The following is a 14,736-nucleotide window of genomic DNA, read 5'->3' as shown; positions in this document are numbered from 1 at the left end:
GTTTGTGCTCAAATATTGAAAGGTGTATAGTATGAACCACTAGAGTTCTTGAATTACTGCTTTATGAAATCCATGTTTCATTGCTTGTTGATCTTGCCTTTTGATGTGTGTATTTCTGAACTGTATAGTATACTAACCACTAAGGTCTGTACATAGTAATTTGTTTATTACAAGTTCTGCTCATGCATCCATGTTGGGTCGTTTGCCGCCTTGTTGATCGTATATACATATAATAGAAACCACTAAGGTGCACACACTATAGTGTATAATTGCAACATATGCCAATACATCTGTGCCAAACATTGTTACCACTAAGGTACGTACACACTTCAAGACTTTTGTCTACTCTGCTTATAACATGCCTACACGTCTGAGCCAACCAACGTCACCACTACGGTGCATACACAATTCAAGACTTTTATGTAGTCCATACACACGTGCATAACTGGACGTTGGATACCTGCATTGTATTTTACACCTGATACTATTACTTTGGTGTATGACGAATACAGCAATACTTTGGCTATACACTAGACACCCGCAATGTATTCACAATCCTTTATTCTGCTCGAGATTTGATATCGCTTATTGGGCTTGACAGCAAATTTTGGTTCAATAGTGCGCACCAGTGTATTGTTTATGAAATGACATGCATTAGTAAATATGTGCATTATGTTTATAACCTTTTTTGCATACTAAGATATGGCCGCCATGGTCATTTGCGATCACTCTTTCATTTTGATTCCGTCATTTGTGTCACTATCTATGTAATGCCTCCTCACTTTTTGAATCACTGTGTGAACAAGACAGCTTGTCTGTCGAAACGCGTAACCTAAATCTGAATAAACCTTTCTGGTTTGCCTTCTGAGAGTGAGTCCCTCTTTGAAGAGAATTCTGTGTGGATTAAACAATTGTTGGGAGACCTGCCTGGCGTGATGCACCACCTGTCAACGGGCCACTGGCTCCGGTAATCAAGGTCGTCTAATGGATATATATATATATGTATATTACCTACTGGCAGTCCCCAGTAGGTAGTTATAGTTAGGACCTAGTTACTATAGGAAAATGGCAACATTCTATTCGCAATAACTTTGGTGCCGATTGATGAATCTTCGTGAAATTTTCAAAACTAATTCTATGTTGAAAGTTTGGGGGTGATTCGTGAAGGGGGACCGAGAAAAAAGGGGGGTCCTAAAACATGTTTTTTCAATGTTAATCTCCATAGGAAACTTCAGACAAGGCTACAGGTTGAACGGGTGAACGGAATTACCCCAAATTTGGAAGGGAGAAGGGTCTTGGTCTAGAAAGCACACTTTTGTTTATTTGGTGTAAATCCGTTCAGTAGTTTTTGAGAAATATGGAAATTTACAGATATCAATATTTGGGCATTCTGCCATCTGATTGACTGAGGCTTTACGAGCACAAGCTTGTCAGTGATTGGCTGCGAGCAGTGCGGGCGGTTGCAACTAGGAAGTGTTGGCCGCCATTTTGTGATTCCGTTGAAGCGAGTAAGGGGAAAAAAGGGAGAAAAAGTGGAAAAGAGGAGGGTAGGAGCGCTTTGAGGTTTGCAGGGTGGGTAGGGTGTGCTATAGAAGGAGTGTGAAGCGAATTATGTATCCCTACTGGTGTGAAAGTGCTGTTTTGCCCACTGTGAGATGGTGCTGAGGTGAGGTGCCGGTACACTCTGGATGAAACTGTGCGTCTAAACTGTGAGCTGAGTGCTGTAAAGGGATGTGCTCTTGGCGCTGTAGCATAGTGGGCGCTGTAGCATATCTGTGCAGGTGGCGTTAGTATGCATTTAGACTATAGTGGGAGTGGGAAGCAAGTACTTAGTGGTATCGGTATGAAGACTCGGGGATGAAACTGTGAGTGTAAGTCGTGAGTTTATTGCTGTGAAGTGATGTGCTGTGGGCGCTGTAGGATACTGGCCGCTGTAGCATACCTGTGTAAGTAGTGTTAGTGTTTGTTTATTCTATACAGGGAGTGTGAAGCAAACTACTCATCCCTATTGGTCTGACGAGTCGAATGTAGTGTTTTAGGAAGCAGGAATAAAGGAATAATCATGAAGAATATAATGCAGAAGGTTGCAATGCCAGAGAAGGAAAATGGTAAAATGAGTTGTGTCTAAGAAAGTGGTTGTGTGTAATAAAGGGATGGAGTTTGAAAATTATATAGAAAGTGTCTTTATTTAAGTGCCATAATTGGACCCACTGGTGCAAGAGCTAGGGTATCCAGCTGATGCAAAGTTAAACCACTTCTGCTGTATTCAAAGGTAAGCTCCGGCATCGGTGAATTGTATATTACATGTTACAGTTGCATGTGAAATAAACAATAGCTATTACACTTGAATGACTCTACATTCTATAAAGAAAATAAAGGTAGGATACGATTACCACATGTATCACTTAAGAAAAGAAAGAAATAAAAAAGAAATTTCAAAATGTAGTCATCAAACTTTTTATGTACCATGGCAGTGCTTTTTCGTTTCAGAAAACTAACAACAGTGGAATAGTTAGCAATCTGTTGTACAGTAGATTCAATGTGGTGCGTTTCAGAATTGGTACTAGTTCTACCCACATTGGAACTTTGAGGATGAATACAAACATTTCGCTTCTGAGAAGCACATTTGGTACCTTTGAAGTCAAAACGTACATTATTAGCTTCAGCTGTTTCAATAAAACATTCTTGTGTAGAGAGCTAAGGCATCGAGCTTAGACAAACTCCAATTGCTTCTGCTGTAGACAAATCAAAGCTCCTGCATCAGTGAATTGCACATTATATGGTACAGTTCTATGTGACCTTCAGAATAGCTATTAGGCATGAATAAATACATTGTATAATGAAAATAAAGGTTGTTTATGATTACCACACTGTGCCATCTAGTTGCTAAACAAATTCGTCTTTTTACATTTTTATCGTGAGGTTCTGAGCAGAGGCTGACTTTGAGTAAAATTGTGTGAAAGGGCTTTGTGAATAACAGGTAGGCAGAGAGGTGCGTGCACAAAGAATAGACGTGGTTTCTAAATGGGTGTCGGGTTTAGGTTAATTTTGGAAGTAAATAGCGTATTTGCATAGGCCATACATCACCGATTCCTGGTTAGACTGGAGACGTAAGGGAGAATAATGAGGATAGAGTTCAAATGTCTGAGTATACTTAGAAAGTTATTATATCAAAGTAGTAGGATTGAAGTGCATTATAAAAAATGTAAAGGAAAAAGTTAAAAAAGATGGAAAAAAATCCATTCAAGAATAATGTGAGTTTCTTACAAGTCTTGGAGATTCCAGTCCAGAACTTCAGCTGCTTGAGATGCGTAATGTTCCAAGAGACTCTTGTTGCCATCGTGTGAGAAAAACTATGCGATCCAATTTATATACTCGAAGGGACAGTAATGTTCCTCGAATGTTGGAGTGGTAATTTGAATGGGCAGGCAATCTGCGATGTTGTGAAAGGTCACACATTGCAGGAGATCTTTCGCGGCTACGCAAAAATCACATTGCGCTGCGATTCCTTTTTGCATTGCATTCGCCATTGCTCAGCTGCCAGAACAATCATGTTCATGGTTTTCAAGATACTCCATTACCTGCTGGATATCTGGAGCGATTGTTGAGATGTTGGCAAGGCATACATTCACCAGGCGAATGGGCAAGTTTTGCAATCAAACGATGGTTGTACGCATATTGCATAAGTGTAGATAAATGTTATGTTGTGGCTAGCTCCAATAATAGATAGAGGCAGACAGCCAAAAAGTTTTTCTGTTTTTTTACAGTATTGATGTAGCTTGGCATAGAGGGGTATTCTGTCGAACATAGTTGTTACCATAGAGAGCGTAGCCATTTCTAGAAGTAGAATTAGTAGTAGGATAGCCGCAAAGAGGGTGAGAATTATGGGCACTGTTCCTGCTATTCCAAAGATGATCAAAAAATGTCTGAATGTAGTCTGGTATTAAAAGCAGAACAGTTTGAAAGTGTGTTAGCAGGCTGTAGGAGACCGTGTTAAAAAAGTGTGCCAGACCTTGAGTGTGACATGTGTTGAAAATTGTGTAACAATTCACAAAGTGTAATTGGCGGTTCTTATTTAAAAGGGAGTGTATTTTATTTGAAGTTCGTGGTATCTGCAATAGATACATTTCTTGTTGATTTTTGTGTATAGCTTCTGATGAGGCACAATTAACTCTAGGTACCAACAGTGGAATGGTGTCTTGATCACACAATGGACGATGTCCGATATTACCTGTTGCCGGTTTTTCACAGAACTCTGTCTGTTGAGGTGCATCAGATTCTGTGCTTCTGTAGTTAAGTGCTGCACATGGTTATTGGGCTTAGTTGACTGGTATTGCTAGAATACACCGCTGTCAAGCAGGCCCAAACAATGAAATGAGGTCTTAATTATATGATTGAGAATGTTAGAAGTTGCAGTTTGTGATGATTTCTGTCTACCCCCTCCAATGAGGTGCAAGCAACTCTAGGTTCCAACAGTGGAATGGTGTGTTGATCCCACAGTGGATGATGTTAGAACTGTATCTGAGAGTGGAGATGGAGGTATTCCCTTCTACCAGCTGCAACCAACTCTGGGTTCAAAAAGTAGAATGGTGTGTTGACTCCACAATGGATGATATTAGAACTGCATTTGAGAGTGGAGATGAAGGTACTCTCTTCGATCAGGTTCATCCAACTTTGGGTCCCAACTGTGGAACGGTGTCTTGATCCCACAATGGATGATGTCCGATATTACCTGCTGCTTGCTTTTTTCTGAAGTTCGTGTGTTGAGGTTCATCACAGTCTGTGATTCCATAGCTAACTGCTGCACATTATTATTGGGCTTGGTTGACAGTAGTCGGTGGAGTATACTGTGGTACAGCAGGTGCAAACAGTGAAATGGGGTCTTGATTCTATGATTGAGGATGTCATAAGTTAAAGTCTGTGATGATTTTTGTGTACCCCCTCTGATCAGGTGCAACCAACTCCATGCTTCCGAATCCAACGGTATGTGGCTGTGAGTTGTGAATGACCACTGGATTTGGTTTAGACTGCAGTTCGCAGGGTTCACAATTTAGATTGCGTGGTGATTGTTTAATTACAGAATCCAGTAGTTAAGTAATTAGAACGTCTATTGAAAAATACACAAAATTGTTTTAGTATACGTGCTTCAAGAAGTTTTTTTATATCAGTTATAGGTTTAGTGAAATGACCAAATTTATCTAGGAAGTCCAAATGAACAGTGAATAGTGTAGACTGTGGAGAGCTGAAATCCCAATTCGAATTGTTTTGATTTATTCATTGTAGAGTTCTCTGTAATTTATGTTGTTTAATTTTGTAAAGAGGGAGCGATAAAAAGTGTTGATGGTTGTGTGTGTGAGTACTGCTTTTAATTAACAATTCAGACAGTAATGTTCACAATTCAGATCGAGTTGCTATTGTAGATGATGCAGTCCTGTAAGAGAAGAGATTGCTGTAGTGTGCTCTGTCTGCACCACTCATATGCATCACTGCAGGCTCCGCACATGTTTTCTTTGCTTTGTGTATTGCCAACTGTAGAGCTCAAGTCAATGCTATGTGACTGTGGGCCGTTGCTGAATGCTCACTCTGGCCTATACTGCAGACTTCAGTGTTCACATTTGACATTGAGTCGGTATTGTAGATGATGCAGTCATGTAGGAAAAGATATTGCTCCAATGCGCTCTGTGTGCACCACTCATATGCATCATTGCAGTCTCTGCACATGTTTTTTTTAGTTTGTGTACTGCAAACTGTAGAGCTCAATTGAATGACATGTAGCTGTGGGCCCTTGTGACCGCTCACTCTGGCATACACTGCAGACAGCAGTGTTCATAATTGAGATTGAGTCGCTATTGTAGACGAGGTAGTCCTGTGGGAAAAGACATTGCTCCAGTGTGTACTGTCTGCACCATGCATATGTATCATTGCAGGCTTTGCACACTCTTTTTTGTTGCTTTGCTGACGACAAACTGGGTAGGTGAAGTCATTTTACGTATCTGTGGGTCCTTTGTGACTGCTAGCTATGGCCTACACTGCAGACAGCAGTGTTCATAATTCAGATTGAGTCGGTATGGCAAATGATGCAGTGTTGATGGCAACAGATATTGCTCCTAGTACGGCCTGTCTACAGCACGCATTATCGGTGGCTGTGCACATGCTGAATTCTTTTGATATGGTTATGTGAGTCATTTGAGATGTCATGAGTGATGTCATGAGTGATGTCACTGACAATGTCATGAGTGATGTAATATGTGACATCATCAGCAGTGCATTGCAGGCGGGCAAATTATAGTTAGCTCAACCAACTATAACAGGCGAATTTCTCTGGTTTTAAATGAGTCAAATGTCCAACTAACTATAACATAACTGAAACCTATGTTTTTTTCAGTGAATTTTCTAAGGTTTTTTAAATGCTAATTCCTAACTATAACGTCTTTTTTTCAGTGAATAGATATATGTATATGTCTATGTATATATATATTCACTGAAAAAACCATAGGTTTCACACATGTTATAGTTAGCTGGACATTTCACTCGTAAAAAAACAATTAAATTCCCCCGTTATAGTTAGTTCAGCTAACTATAACTCGTGCGCCTGCAATCCACTGCTGATGACGTCACATATTACATCACTCATGACATGGTCAGTGACATCACTGATGACATCACTGATGACATCTCAAATGACATCACTGATGACATCATCCATTGAGTATGTGTTTCTGAACAATTTTAATATGTTTAATATATATAGGGAAAGGCCTGTTGAAGAATGAGTGGGTGTACAAGTGTGTAAATGGATGATTTTCTGTGGTACGTAACTAACTCTATAATTGAGTCATTAAATGTATCTTACTGCAGACTAGTGACTAAACTGTGTAAATGTCTGTATGTTTCTCTATGTTGGTGTATAAGTGGCTGCATGGTTTTGTGAATACCTATATGAGTGTCTATATGAGTTATTGATTGCTTGTCTCAGTATCTGTATGGGTTCCTGAGTGTTTGTGTGGGTAGGGTGTGTGTGACTCTATGCATAGATGTGTGAGTGGGTGATTCTATGGCTGCATGTTTTTAAGAGTGCATCTGTGATGGACTGTATGGTTGAGTGAGTGTATGTATGGGTGTGTTAGGGATTGAATGTATATCTCAGTGGTACATTTGTGACTAACTACATATGTGAAAGGCAGTATATGTGCGTGTAAGAGTATATTAGTGGGTAGATGTGAGAGTGTGTGATTGTGAGAGTGACTGTATGGATGAGTGTGTGCTTCTATCAATGATTCTATAAGAGCGTAAGAATGTGATACTATTTTTATGAGTAAGTGAACTTGAGTGTGTATAACCACATAGGTGAGTAAATGGGAGTGTGATTATTTGCATGACTGAGTAGGTGTGAGAGTACCTCTATGGATGATTGGTAGTATGTGAGTGTCTATATAGGTGTATAAATGCATATGATAGTTTTGTATGTTGTGACTGTAAGTATGAGTGACTGTACAGGTGAATGAGTGGAGATGTATGTAGACCTAAGAGTTAATAAGTGGGTATGTAGTTATTGGTATTGCAGTATCTATGGTTTTGAGAATGGAACTCTTAAATTTTGAGTCGGTGTATCAAAGGTTATATTAGGGTGTGAGAAGATGTGGTAATTTATCACATGGATGACGTCATCAGTGATTTCATCAGTGATGTCATTTGAGATGTCATCAGTGATGTCATGAGTGATGTCACTGACCATGTCATGAGTTATGTAATATGTGACGTCATCAGCAGTGAATTGCGGGCGTGCGAGTTATAGTTAGCTGAACTAACTATAACGGGGGAATTTCATTGGTTTTGTACGAGTGAAATGTCCAGCTAAGTATAACATGTGTGAAACCTATGTTTTTTTCAGTGAATTTGCAAGGTTTTTTAAATGCTAATTCGTAACTATGACGTGTGTGAAACCTATGGTTTTTTCAGTGAATTTGCAAGGTTTTTTCAATGCTAATTCCTAACTATAACGTGTGTGAAACCTATGGTTTTTTTAGTGAATTTGTAAGGTTTTTTAAATGCTAATTCCTAACTATAACATGTGTGAAACCTATGGTTTTTAAAGTGAATTTGCAAGGTTTTTTAAATGCTAATTTATGAATGTTTTATTATATTTTTAAAATATTTATTTTACAATAAGCTACCTGTATATATAGTTATAGATTAACTTCATCCTGTAATATGGAATGGCTCAGTTTTTTTTTTTTTATTTGGATAGAGTTGAACAGCATAGTTAATATCTTCTATAAACTTATAAACACTTTAAAAAAAAATGTCTTTTTTTTAAAAGGGTTTTTGTCCGTGCGCGCAATGTGCACGCACGGTGCGTGCCCGGTGCGCGCACGGTGCACGCATGCGTACGTACTCCGTGTGCACATGCGTACGTGCTCCACGTGCGCATGCGTACGTCGTGCTTGCTCCGTACGCGCATGTGCGCGTGCTCCGTACGCGCATGTGTGCGTGCTCTGTGCGCGTACGTGCATGCGCGCGTGCTCCATACGTGCATGCGTGCATGCTCCGTGCACGTACGCGCATGCATGCGTGCTCCGTACGCGCATGCACACGTGCTCCGTGCGCGCACAGTGCGCGCACGGCAAGTCATGTGATTTAGAAACAACACTTTTCATTGGTTTATAGTAGTTACAGTTCATGTGATTAAGAAACAACACTTTTCATTGGTTTATAGTAGTTTCAGTTCCAGAAACTTCCAACACCACACCCACTCCCCTCATTATTACTTCTGATTCCCTGGGAGAAGGAGCTAAGCAGCTTTTCCAGTACTCCAGTACTTGAGAATTGCAGAGCAGCAGTCATCTTCTGGGATTGAGCAGGAGACCCTTGTGAGACAGAGACAGAGGAAACAGAAAGACTCTTTTATATGGCAATTTTTTACATTTCCAGACGGGCAGAAGAAGGTGAATGCTCCAAAAGTCACCTGCACTCTTTGTGATCGTGTCTTATCAAGAGGAGATCCTAAAAAGAAATACTGTTTTAGTATCTTCACTATGATCAGGCACGTTAGAGATGTATATCCTGTGGCTTATGCTCGAGCTGCTAGAGAAAACCCTCCAGCAGCTCAGCCGAGCACATCCGCAGCAACTCAGCTGAGCACTGCATCTGCGGCGGCAGCTTCACCTGCTTCGGTTCCTCTGGATATACACCCTCTGTTTAAGAGTGTGCATATACGGTGCAATGCGTGCAATGCTCTTCTCTTTTATGGGGAGACCAGCATTCCCCTAATAGAGAGCAAGATACAGCAGCACACGTGCGGCACCCTATAATTTTTGCCATGTTTTTTTTCCCTCTGTCCCTCAATTAACACAACGGCTCTTTTTAGATCACCTAACATCTAAACACTTAAATTTGATTTTTAATTCAATTTTTTTTATGATTCCGCCGTGCGCGCACCGTGCGCGCACCTTGCGACGGTGCGCGTACGGCCAAAGGCCGTTGTTCGGCTGAAAAGCGTTGTTGTTAGTGAGCGATTAAAAATACCTGAAACACCAGGACGGTGTGCCGCCTCATTCCTATTTTGGACTGAACTTTACTCAATTTATCGTGGTTGCCGCTACCACGGCAGGCACTGGCAGGCACCGGCGTTAATGTGCAGGCGTGCCGCGTTCAGCGGAAAACTTCTTCGAAAATATATATATATGTATGTGTATATATATATATATATATATATATATATATATATATATATATATATATATATATATATATATATATTAAACCACAAGTTCCGGTAAAAGGATCGGTCTGTCTGCGGGCGGTCCGAAACAGTGTATCGAATCCCTCTATGAGCATTTCGGAGGAAATTAATTTACAAACGCTACTAGGCACTTTGGAAAAATTGCATAGAAAGGAACTGGCAAAATGGTGGGAAGCTGAATCCCTACAAAGATATATTGATGTCAAACGAGTCCCTAGGGGACTGAGAATTTTCACTATTCCGACTTATGAGGATCCGGATACGGACATGCTGGAGGAATGGTCTAACAACTCAGTGGAATGCTCAATGACTATGATGCGCATATTGGTAAAATACGCATTGAAAGATCGTGCTAAACTGCTACAAGAGATTGACAAACTGATAATGGAAATCAGTAAAATCATGTCAAAGGAGGCGTTGGAAGACCATTTGGATAATCTACACAAAAAAATGGATAAACTAGAAGAAGAAATAACGGCAAAAAAACAGAGGAAATTTCTTTGTGATTATAAAGATTATCAAGCTGGAAGAACATTAACTTTTCAAAGAAAATATGATCACCTTTTCGAAAAGAAAACAGGCATGACGATAATTTCTCCCATCAATGTGGGCACAACGGAGGAAATAAGTGAAAGCGACGTCTCTGATGGGAACGTATCGGATGCATCCACGTCTGGCATAAACCAAGAAATTAACAACGACACACAAAAAAGAGCAAGCAATTTTTTATTACAGTTCCAGTTAATGAACCAAAACAGGACAGAATATCAACAAGACAGTGGGGTTCAGAGGGGACGAGGACGAGGAAACAGAGGAAGAACAAGAGGAACCAACAAGCCAAGAAGAGGAGGAAGCAACGCAGAAAGAACCCCAATGGGAATGGAAACAAGGGGAAAGAAACAACAACAAACATGACAGTTGTCAATTTATCACAACGGTCTCTTTCAATGGATGAAATTGAGACCCTCTCACTTGGCCTTACTTTTTGCCTGTCATCAAATATGAACTATGCTCAAACCCGCATTTATTTATTCCTGTTTTCAAGGAAATTAAAGCTCAAGAAGTGGTTCAATACCAAACCACGTCAACAAGGAACTGTAAGTGAAAAACACAAAGAAAGTAATCTTAATGTGTTGGACATTGAATTATTGCATGCTTTGCATAATATGACGGAGAATGTTGATGTGAGTCAGTCTATGCCTGAGTGGGATGCATGGGGTGAGAATTTAGATGAAAATCCTAGAAGTAAATTCAAACCCAAATCTGTGTTTCTCCCCACTGTACAATGTGAAGCAATCGATATATTTGAGAAAGGTGTATTGAGTGATTTACAGAGAATGAGATATAACAAAATATCAGGTGATAGAAAAAATCTCACAGCAAAACAAATCACATCCATTGACCACCTAAAAGCGGACCGCAACATCGTAATCCGCCAATCGGATAAGGGTGGGAATGTGGTTGTTTTGGATAAACAGAAATATTTGTTAGAGGGATTGAGACAACTATAGGATGAGAAATGTTACTGTAAGACTGATATGGCAGAGGTATTAAAATCTAAAACTGCATACAGAGAGACACTGGTTGGGTGGAAGGATAGAGGATTGTTGGAACAGGAGGAATTCAGCTATCTTTATTGTGCACACCCTAGAATACCTATTTTGTATCTACTTCCTAAGATACACAAGGACATGCAGAACCCGCCAGGACGACCCAAAGTGTCCTCCATTGGGTCATTATATGAGAACACTTCGAGGTTCATTGATTACTTTCTCAGACCTTATGTGGTTGCCTTACCCTCATATCTAAGGGACACCACGCATTTTCTGACTATGATCGATGGCATACATTGGGAGGCCGATTATACTCTGGTCTCTTTGGATGTTAGTAGCTTATATACTAGCATACAACATGAATTGGGGCTGCAAGCTATCCGACACTATTTTATGACCAGATCCATTTCACTGTTACACCACTCCCAAATGATATTGGAAATGATTGAGACTTGTCTCAAGAATAATTTTTTCATTTTCAATGACACCATTTACAAGCAGTCACAGGGCACAGCTATGGGAACCTGCTTCGCCCCCAGCTACGCGAACTTGTTCATGGGCTGGTGGGAGGAGCAGGTGGTGGCTACTATGCACGAATTTAACAATGTTGCCCTGTGGCTGCGGTATATTGATGATATTTTTTTCATCTGGTGTGGAGATGAAGATTCAGTTCAAATCTTTATCAACAAATTGAATCTAAACACTTGCAATCTACAGTTCACGGAGAACATCAGCAAGAACTCAATGGAGTTCTTGGATGTCCGCCTAGAAATCATAAACAACCAATTGACGTCCAAACTATTCCGTAAGGAAACTGCGGGCAATAGCATTTTGAATGCCAATAGCAGTCACCCATATAATTTGGTGCGGAGCATCCCGTATGGAGAACTGTTACGGGCTAAAAGGAACTGTAGTACTGTGGTTGCATATAAAAGTGAAGAGGCAACCATGTGTCAAAGATTCAAGGAGAGGGGCTACAGTGCTAAAATTGTGAAAGATGCAATCTCCAGAGTGGAGACTAAAACCCGTAATGAACTCATCTACCCCAAACAGAAAGAAACTAAAGAAGAAAATATAAGATTCATTACCACTTTTTCAGGACAAGCGACTGAGGTACGAAAAATATTCAGAAAACACTGGCATGTGCTACTTACCGATGAACACCTTAGAAAAGATCTTGGTAGTAATCCTCAGATTACGTTTAGAAAGGGACGTTCTCTGGGAGACGAATTAAGCCACAATCACATCACAGATGTGGATAGTGATTGTAATTTTGCCAGTATGGGTTTTAAGTGTTGCCGTAGGTGCAAGGCATGTAGAAACAGCACGGATTGCGATAAGCTGCAGGTACCCAATTCTAAAAGGGAATTTACCATCAGGAAGAAACTGACATGCAACACTACACACTGTGTGTATGTTCTTATCTGCCCATGTGCCAAATGGTATGTTGGCAGTACCAAACATGCAGCCAAAAAACGTGTGCTAGAGCATTTACGTGCTATACGTAATAACAACAAATTGTACCCTATAGCAAGGCACTTTTCTGAACAACATTTTCTAGATGAGACCAAGGTTCGCATGGTGGTAATTGACTCTGTGGACTTGGGGATAAGAGGGGGAAACAGAGAACTGTCGCTGAGAAAACTGGAATCCCGTTATATTGTGGATTTCGAAAGCCTCGCACCGAAAGGGTTGAACATGAGCGAGGAATTAGCTATACATCTGCAAGAATAATGAAATAATGGTTGTCTGGCAAGTTTGTTTCAAGGTTTTTATGAATTTTTATATTTGTTTGTATTTCAGACGGTGTCACAACTTTACTCAACATGAATATTGATTATTGAAGGAGGATGCATTCATTACAGTGACTATATGTACTTAATGTAGTATGAAAGTTGGATTTGTTTATTGAGGCTATCATTTGGGAATGTGCTTGGACCAGAATTGGGTTTTCAACCATGAATGATTAGCCAGTAAGCTCTTAAGCCCACTCGGGCGGCATTGAGATATGCAACTTTATTGAATTGACAGATATTGGTGATACAACCTCTGGGGCGGCCCACTTGGGCAAGCTGCATACCTAAATGTGATGCGCTAGTGCAAGGTATCATGTTCATACTTATTATGCTATATGAATTGTATTCACAATTTACTACGGAAATGTACATAGGTCATATGGGGATCCCTGTGTTTCCACAATGTAATAACAGGCTGTCATTTATTGTGCACTCACGCCCACTTGGGCGGTATTGGTGGGTAACTATATTGAATTGATGCGACAATGCAATATTGGATTTTATATTCAGTGCATTATATGAATTCGTACTGGCTTTAAACTGCTGTAATTTACACATACTATGCAGTTAATCCTATATTTCTACACCGTTACAAGATGGCCGCGAAAATGATATCTAGTCTTTTGTTGCGATAAGTCCGTCTTTTAATGAACTTGTATATTTAAACATGGTGATTTCGTGTGTATTCGAGCGTGACCAAGCCGTAATGGCGAAACGCGTCGTTTTGCACTTGTGAGAATAAACGAAGCTGCATTTAACTTTGGAGTCCGACTTTTTTCGTTACGACGAGATTGTGTGGAGTTCATATATATATATATATATATATATATATATATATATATATATATATATATATATATTCACTTAAAAAACCATAGGTTTCACACATGTTATAGTTAGCTGGACATTTCACTTGTAAAAAACCAATGAAATTCCCCCATTATAGTTAGTGCAGGCAACTATAACTCACGCGACCGCAATCCTCTGCTGATGACGTCAGATATTACATCACTGTATTTAGACACTTATTTACCCATGTCTTCTTCCATTAATCTTTAGCTTTACATATATTACAAATATTTATTTTTCATAAAGACACATATGTCATCAGTGATGTAATATCTGACTTCATCAGCAGAAGATTGCGGTCGCGTGAGTTATAGTTGCCTGCACTAACTATAACGGGGGAATTTCATTGTTTTTTTACGAGTGAAATGTCCAGCTAACTATAACATGTGTGAAACCTATGGTTTTTTAAGTGAATTTGCAAGGTTTTTTAAATGCTAATTCGTAACTATAATGTGTGTGAAACCTATGGTTTTTTCAGTGAATTTGTACGTTTTTTTAAATGCTAAGTTATGTATTTATAAATTTTTTTTTTTTCAGGTTTTTCACCGTGCGCGCGTGAGTATAATATACATTGCATGCTGGGATGTGTAGTACATTCTTCTTTTCCTCCAGTGGAATCATTAATGCCTATTTAAATTGTTCCCCTTTGTGTGTTCTGCGCTCCCACAAGCAATCAATTTGTATTTTCCCTGCTCTCTGGTGGGACTCTGAAAGGAGAAATGTTGGTAATTACGTCTTTCCTGGATGTTTCTGTAGATAAATTGTTGAACATATATATATATATATATATATATCA

The sequence above is a fragment of the Triturus cristatus genome, chromosome 5_2 (genome assembly GCF_964204655.1).
Source record: "Triturus cristatus chromosome 5_2, aTriCri1.1, whole genome shotgun sequence".
NCBI lineage: Eukaryota > Metazoa > Chordata > Amphibia > Caudata > Salamandridae > Triturus > Triturus cristatus.
This window is presented reverse-complemented; position numbering follows the sequence as displayed.